Raw genomic sequence first — 7,952 nt, forward strand, 5'->3', positions numbered from 1 at the left:
GGTGCTACAGGAAGGAATTTTTTTTATTTTGACTATGGCAGACCAACACGGCTACCTATCTATGATGATGATGATGATGATGATGATGATGATGATGATGATGATAAAGACCTGTAAGAAGGAGGAGGAGGGATCATGATGTTTTCCATCAAGGTTTAGCACCTGGGCAGCAGGCTGACCAGCCACATCAGTCACTTGGGCACAGAGTGGTATTCAACTTAATAATTGTGCAAGGGGACTCTACCCCCCTCCTCACCCCCATACCCTCCCTAAATGTGTTCTGGACAATCCCACAACCCTCCAGAGCAGATCTGGGGATGGCACAGAACACAAAATGGGGGCAGAAGAGAGACTGGCATTGGGACCTAAAGGAACCTGATTGCTGCCCCAGCTCCATTGTCCTGTGACCAGGCTGTGGATTCAGCAGTGGCTCAGCTGCTCTTACCGAGCCTAGATGGTGGGGATTTGGATGGGACTGGAAAAAAATGGCAGCCTATATTTATATGTCTGAAATAGGAACCAAATATAAACACTTTAAATTCTCTTTTGCTTTAAGCAGAGAGATGCCCTCTCCTCGGCTTGCCCACTTCTCCCTATGAAGTCACGCAGAATCTTAAAAGTAGCTTAACTTTGAACTATTCTTTTCCTTCTTAAACCAGAGGGCATGATTTGGACACAGCCCAGCACAATTAATCCCTAGAGATTTCTGTGGCAAACTCGAAACCCGTATGAGAAATAAGCGGGAGAAATGTGAAAACTGATGGAGAAAACAGAAAGAGAAAGAAAATATTTGGCGAGAAGAATGAGGTCCTGTGAGAAAATGTAGATAATGTGTTTCTGGATCATTTAAGGTTTCAGAAAACACAAGGGAACAAAAGATTACTGTAATGCAATTCAGCGCCAGGCCTATTATTTAGTGGAGGCAAATTGTTCTCTCATTTTCTGCACTAAGCTTTAAACCTAGTGCTAGTGAAAAATTGCAGAATGGCTAGATTTCCCAGAAGAGAAAGCCAAAAGGCCAAAGTCCCTGGGGAGAAACAGTAGACTTGGCAAGCCTCAACATACTACAGTAGTTTCTTCAGCATATAAGAGGTGTCAAACTCAAACTTACACAATAAGACCCTAAAGTTTTCCTAAATGGATGTCTGGTAAAATGTGTAAATCCACTCTCTCTCCACACAGCATTGCAAAAATAGCTGACTGCACTCAAACATTGCTAAACTGATTCAAGGCTACTCGCATTTGCAGTGGACCAACACATTTCGACGGCTTTTATTGGGGTTTCTATTAACTTATTACAGCAAAGCATCAGCATCACATTCTGAATGCTTGCTACAGGTCTTCGACTCTGAAGGATGGCACTGGCTGAAAAATAACCACACGGGCTGCCCTTCCACACAGGAGGTGATTTGTGCGAACCTGTTTGTGGCAATCACACAGGGTCCCCAAACGTTTGACGGTCTATTGATCCCTGTGCTTGCACTGTGATTGCTTCCTCGCTGCCACCAACCCATTTCTCTCGGGTACACACGGAGTCCAGACAGTTTTTAACATTAAACCAAATAAACAAGTTTATTTTATAAGCATTAACCAGTTTATGGTTTCAGATAATTTTTCTTGTCAGTTTCTTAATCTTAGTTACTTTACCAGCCTATACCTTCCTAATAACTCCTAACTGATTATCCCAACTGTCTATCTGACTCCTCTCTCTCACACACATCAAACTATCTCAACCCACAGACTTATACTCCCTCTCTCTTCTCTAACACCTGACTGACTCCTTAACAACACTAACTCTAACTCCTCCCCTTGGGTTCCCACTAGCCAATCACTTCACACTCATTTAACCCTTTCCTTATGACCCAGCATGATGTCACCTAGGAGGGCAAATGCCACACTGTTCCTCCACAAAGGCATGGCAATTTTAATAGCACCAACAAAAGCACCTAATGTGATTAAGCTTGCAGCATCCCTGTGCAGGAGATGGAGCCAACTTTGTACACTGAATTTCCTGTGCAAAGAGGCATCTATCCTTTCACACAGAAATTGGGCAAAGTTGTTCTTCCTTCTCCCTCTTACAAAACGCAGTACAGTCATACGTTGATTCTTGAACAGAATGCGTTCCAGGAGTCCATTGCCATTCAAAAACCAAGGTGCGGCTTCCGATTGGCTGCATGATCGTCCTGCAGCCAATTGGAAGCCGCAAAAGCCACACCGGATGTTTGGCTTTCAAAAATCATTTGAAAATCAGAACACTGACTTCCGGGAGCTGATGGAGCTGATTTGTTTGAGACCCAAGGCATTTGAGATCCAAGGTACAGTGGCACCTCAGTTTAAGAATAGCCCTGTTTACGAACGATTCGGTTTATGAACTCCGCAAAACCGGAAGTAGTGTCCCAGTTTGCGAACTTTACCTCGGTCTAAAAACAGAATCCAAACAGTGGAAGGGCACTGGCGGTGGGAGGCCTCATTAGGGAAAGCACGCCTTGGTTTTAGAATGGTTTTGGTTTAAGAACGGTCTTCCGGAATGGATTAAGTTCATAAACCGAGGTACCACTGTACAACTATACTAGGATTCAGAGACTTCCAAGGAAGCTCAATGTTGAAAGAGTCAAGGCAAAAAAAAAGGACTTCTCCACACAGTTAAACTATGGGATTCACTTCCATGAGAGGCAGTGATGGCTACCAAATTGGATGTCTTTAGAAGAGGATTAGACATAAGGCTACTAAGTGACCATCAATGGCTACTAGCTGCAATGGCTCTGAACAAAAGGTGCTAGGCTAGGACAGTGCTGTTGTGCTCAGATCTTGCTGGCAAGCTTCCCTTTGATATCTGGTTGGCGACTGTGACTACATAGTGCTGGACTACATAGGACTTTGGTCTGATCCAGTAGGCTCTTCTTATGGTATTTATCTATGAAATGCTCTACCACTGAGCTATGGCCCTCCCCTTTTGCAGATTTTTACTGCAGTGTCTTCCCCAGTCAGCCCCCCTCCCGCCGCCACACTGCTCTCAGCAGATTTATACACAGACCAGGAACAAGATGCTCTCCCGTACATATAACCGCCAAATACACATTCAATAAAATTATAATTTCTCGAATCAGCAAGGCAATTTCGTAACGCAGCGCACGAAAACTTCAATCAAATTAATGAGCCTTAAACGTGTTTGAATTAGCAGCTGAACTGCTTGGCTGGATTGGAGGCCCCCCCTAAAAAAAAAAAAAAATCAGTGGCAGAGTCAGGAATAGAATTCCTGAGCTCGTTGCTGTGAAATGAGTGCCTTTGCTTTTCTGCAGAACCGATGCAGAAAAAGGAACAGAGCAGCTGCATGGGAGGGTTTCTCTCTCTCTCTCTCTCTCTCTCTCTCTCTCTCTCTCTCTCTCTCTCTCTCTCCCAACTGGCCTGCTTGCCTGAGCATAGGGGGTGGGAGGTGGGCTTGAAATATGTGAGCAAAGATTTAAAGAGCTAAACGCAGACGGCAAACTCAGCTGAGCTAACGGGGCAAACATAAAAGTGGACAAGTATTTGCAGCATAAATAGTGAAAGGAGAAGGGAGGGCTATTTAAAGGCGTGAAAAGTGGCCTGTGGAACGAAGACACTTCAGAATGTCTCCTCTGCTGAAAAGTTCAGGAAATGTACTCACCTGTCATAATATCCAGCTTTTATATACAGTGGTACCTTGGGTTACAGATGCTTCAGGTTACACACTATAGTACCTCGGGTAAAGAACTTTGCTTCAGGATGAGAACAGAAATCGCGCGGTGGCAGCGGGAGGCCCCATTAGCTAAAGTGGTACCTCAGGTTAAGAACAGCTTCAGGTTAAGAATGGACCTCCGGAACGAATTAAGTTCTTAACCCGAGGTACCACTGTAGTGAAAAAGTGGTTTGCAGAGTACTTATTTAATATCCAAATGTCTTGCTGTGAAACAGCAAATGCAGCATTTATTGCACTTATCTTCTCTCCACAAATACTGGAGGCGCAGGAGAACCACCATCCTTGAATAGACTCCCGTCTCTGTTTCCATTATCAGATGTTGAAAAACAGAATTTGTCATAGGGTTTGTATCAGGTGTGGTGAACTTTGCAGCTGGGGGGACCACATCCTCTCGTGGACAATCTTCCAAAGGTCACATGTCAAGTGGTGGGTGTGAGGTCAGAAGCAGAGGTAGCCACAGATGTGGCTCTTTTCTTTGTAGAATAGGCGATGTTTCAGTGATGCAAAAGTTAGGTTTCTACAAACACACACAAAATCTTTCCACTCTGCGTCCAGGCAAGGAAGAGGGATTGCCATAGTTCAAGGACAGATGACTTGTGTGCCAGGAAGAATCATAGAATAATTGTGTCTTATTCTCCCTCCACCCCAGCTAATGAGCTCATAGCAAAGGCTGGAACCACCTCCCAAAAAACCTTCCTGATTCAACTAAATTGCCCCTTCCTTTCCTATTCTTGTTGCTACCATCCAGTTTGTCAAGTATGATTGGTCAATATCTTTTCCCATGACAGCTGAGCAAGACAAGGAATTGTGGCATCATCATTTCATCATTAACCAACCATCTCCCACCACAATTGGCACCATATAAATAAATAACTGGGCCTGCAGCATAGTCACTGGGCCCTTCCTCCTCTGTAATTTGTACAACCAGCCATCAAATGAAACTGTAAAACAAGCTTTTCGGTGAACCAAAATAATAACAGATGTACTGTAAATGTTCCCAGGCTCAAAACACCTTGGAGAAAGTTTGGGATCACATTCATCAAGTTGACTGCACCTTGAATAGTCCTAACCATGTCTACTCAGATGTAAATACCATGAACTTCAATGGGACTGACACCCAGGTAAGACAGGTTAGGATTGCACCTTAAGTTGTTGAAGTCCATACTAAGTCAGCTACCATCAGATTTGTTGTTAAAAATATCATTTTAGTTTAGGGAAATAGTCTGATTTGGGTTTATTCTTCTTTCTATTGTAACCAAGTTACAGTGGTACCTCGGGTTGCATACGCTTCAAGGTTACATACGCTTCAGGTTACAGACTCCGCTAACCCAGAAATATTACCTCGGGTTAAGAACTTTGCTTCAGGATAAGAACAGAAATCGTGCAGTGGTGGCGCAGCGGCAGCAAGAGGCCCCATTGGCTAATGTGGTGCTTCAGGTTAAGAACAGTTTCAGGTTAAGAACGGATCTCCGGAATGAATTAAGTACTTAACCCAGGGTACAGTCACTGTGAATGTGTTTGAATAAAGAGTATTCCTGTGTATATTATTATTACCATACTGGGTTTACCAGGATGCTCTGCACAGTGATTCTATTTTTTTTCAAGAGCATCAGAGCAATCAATCTGCTTTTGATTTTGGCTGTCATTTACAAAGTAAAATGAAGTACTTTCAAGATACTGAATGGACTCTTCCCCTAACATTGGCTGGGATCCGAAACAAAAGCTGCTTTAGGCATGCCCAAGTTCTTGGGCGTGACCAATGGGATTTCTCTTTTCCCCGCCCCCTCTAAACAGCAGGCCCCTCTGCCATGCCATGCAAAAAATAAAATCATAGAATCATAGAATCATAGAATCATAGAGTTGGAAGAGACCACAAGGGCCATCGAGTCCAACCCCCTGCCAAGCAGGAAACACCATCAGAGCACTCCTGACATATGGTTGTCAAGCCTCTGCTTAAAGACCTCCAAAGTAGGAGACTCCACCACACTCCTTGGCAGCAAATTCCACTGTCGAACAGCTCTTACTGTCAGGAAGTTCTTCCTAATGTTTAGGTGGAATCTTCTTTCTTGTAGTTTGGATCCATTGCTCCGTGTCCGCTTCTCTGGAGCAGCAGAAAACAACCTTTCTCCCTCCTCTATGTGACATCCTTTTATATATTTGAACATGGCTATCATATCACCCCTTAACCTCCTCTTCTCCAGGCTAAACATGCCCAGCTCCCTTAGCCGTTCCTCATAAGGCATCATTTCCAGGCCTTTGACCATTTTGGTTGCCCTCCTCTGGACACGTTCCAGTTTGTCAGTGTCCTTCTTGAATTGTGGTGCCCAGAACTGGACACGAAATAAAAATGTTTTGCACGAAATAAAAATGTTTTTGAAAGTTCTCTTAGTTTCAGAAGGTTTTGCCTTGCACGAATGGGGTAAGGAGGCTGCTGATAAAGGAAAACACAAGCTCAAAGCCTGCTTGGGTATATGGAAATAGCTGTGTGGTTCCTTTGATTCTGGTCTTGGCTTCCTATGTCATATGCCAACCTCCAGATGTTTTGGACTCTAACTCCCATTGGCCCCAGCCAGCACAGCCAATGTTTAAGGATAATGGGATGTATAAAGGTAAAGGGACCCCTGACCATTAGGTGCAGTCGTGACCAACTCTGGGGTTGCGGCGCTCATCTCGCTTTATTGGCCGAGGGAGCTGGTGTACAGCTTCTGAGTCATGTGGCCAGTATGATTAAGCCGCTTCTGGTGAACCAGAGCAGTGCATGGAGACGCCGTTTACCCTCCCGCTGGAGCGGTACCTATTTATCTACTTGCACTTTGACGTGCTTTTGAACTGCAAGGTTGGCAGGAGCAGGGACCGAGCAACAGGAGCTCACCCCGTCACGGGGATTCGAACCACTGATCTTCTGATTGGCAAGTCCTAGGCTCTGTGGTTTAACCCACAGCACCACCCATGTCCCAATGAGATGTAGAGTATGGGTGTAATCAGATCTGGGCCCTGGGCTGATTTGGGGGGTTTGCAATGTCACATGGTTGCAGGGGGAGAAAGAGATGTGCCCAAGGACATGTTTAAACAGGGAAAAGGAGACACATGCAGGCTGCCTGTGGATCTCCTTCTCCCCACTCCTTATTGCTAGACTACCACCCCTTTTGGCAGCCCTGAATTTCTCCAGATGGAGCCGATCTGACCCAGGGTGATCCTGGGCCTCCTTAATCCAATCCTGCCAAATCTTGGGCTTATCCAAATCAGACTAATTCTGTTTGGTACCCTGGATTAAGCTGGATCCAATGCAGAGCCCTAATTTGTAGTCCACAGCACCTGGAGGATGAAAGGTTGGAATAAGTCTGGAGTAGATGATGCAGGGATAGACAAAGAATCTGACCTAGTAAAAAGCAACTTCATATATTTCCAGATTGTGCTTGACTTAATCATCCCCATAAGCTGCGGTCCTCTTCCCATTAAAAGTAAAATGAATTTTAATATTATGTCAATGGAAATAGACTGGAACTCTTCCAAGAGTAAGTAGGCTTTGTCTGGGGGGGGGGGGGAGGGAAACCTACACCCAGTTATTCAGATTACCACTGTCACGGTCTGGTTCACAGGCGATTGAAGTCCGGGCTGGGGACGTCGGGAACTGGGTCAAGATGGCGGGGTGGGAGCAGGAACAGGAGTCCAGAAGCCAGATGTCAGAAAGTCAAGAGTCCGAGGGTTAGGATGCAAGGAGTCACGAAGTCAGGGGTGCAAGGATCAAGAAGCAAGGAGTCACGAAGTCAGGGGTGCAAGGATCAAGAAGCAAGGAGTCACGACGTCTGGGGTCTGAGGATCAAGAAGTCAGGGGTCAAGGAGTCAAAAGCAGCAAGGCAGGGAACGTGTTGCTGTGGCAAAGAGGCGAAGGGAAAATGCTGACCTTATATCCCTTCCCGGCTCTTGCCACCAGGTGCTATGACTTACCAATCAGCCTCACCTGAGGCTGCGCCTTGCCTCTTCAGAACAAACTTAGGAACGCCCCAGTCCTGCAGAGTCCTCTTGGTCACAGGGCCTGGCTCCTGCACACTGCACACCTGACAACCACCTTAAGTATTTTCATGCAAAGAGAGCAAGGGTGGTTAGTTACGTTTTTATGTTCATTATAAACTAATGAATAAATGAATAGGATTGTTTGAGAGAGGATACAGTTTAAATAAAATGCAACACCTAACACAATGGCCAAATTGGGATGGGGCTGCTGGAGGGGGGA

General features: G+C 45.2%; 1 long non-coding RNA gene across 1 annotated transcript; it reads left to right on the plus strand.

Annotated features, from left to right (window-relative positions):
- Window positions 1-4,779: 4,779 nt before the first annotated feature.
- LOC308589157 lies at window positions 4,780-5,530 on the plus strand. The gene is made up of 2 exons (XR_014009109.1): window positions 4,780-4,839; window positions 5,324-5,530. It is a non-coding gene; the product is annotated as an uncharacterized lncRNA (long non-coding RNA).
- The last annotated feature ends 2,422 nt before the right edge of the window (window positions 5,531-7,952 follow it).

The sequence above is a fragment of the Podarcis bocagei genome, assembly GCF_964188305.1.
Source record: "Podarcis bocagei genome assembly, chromosome: 6".
Taxonomy (NCBI): domain Eukaryota; kingdom Metazoa; phylum Chordata; class Lepidosauria; order Squamata; family Lacertidae; genus Podarcis; species Podarcis bocagei.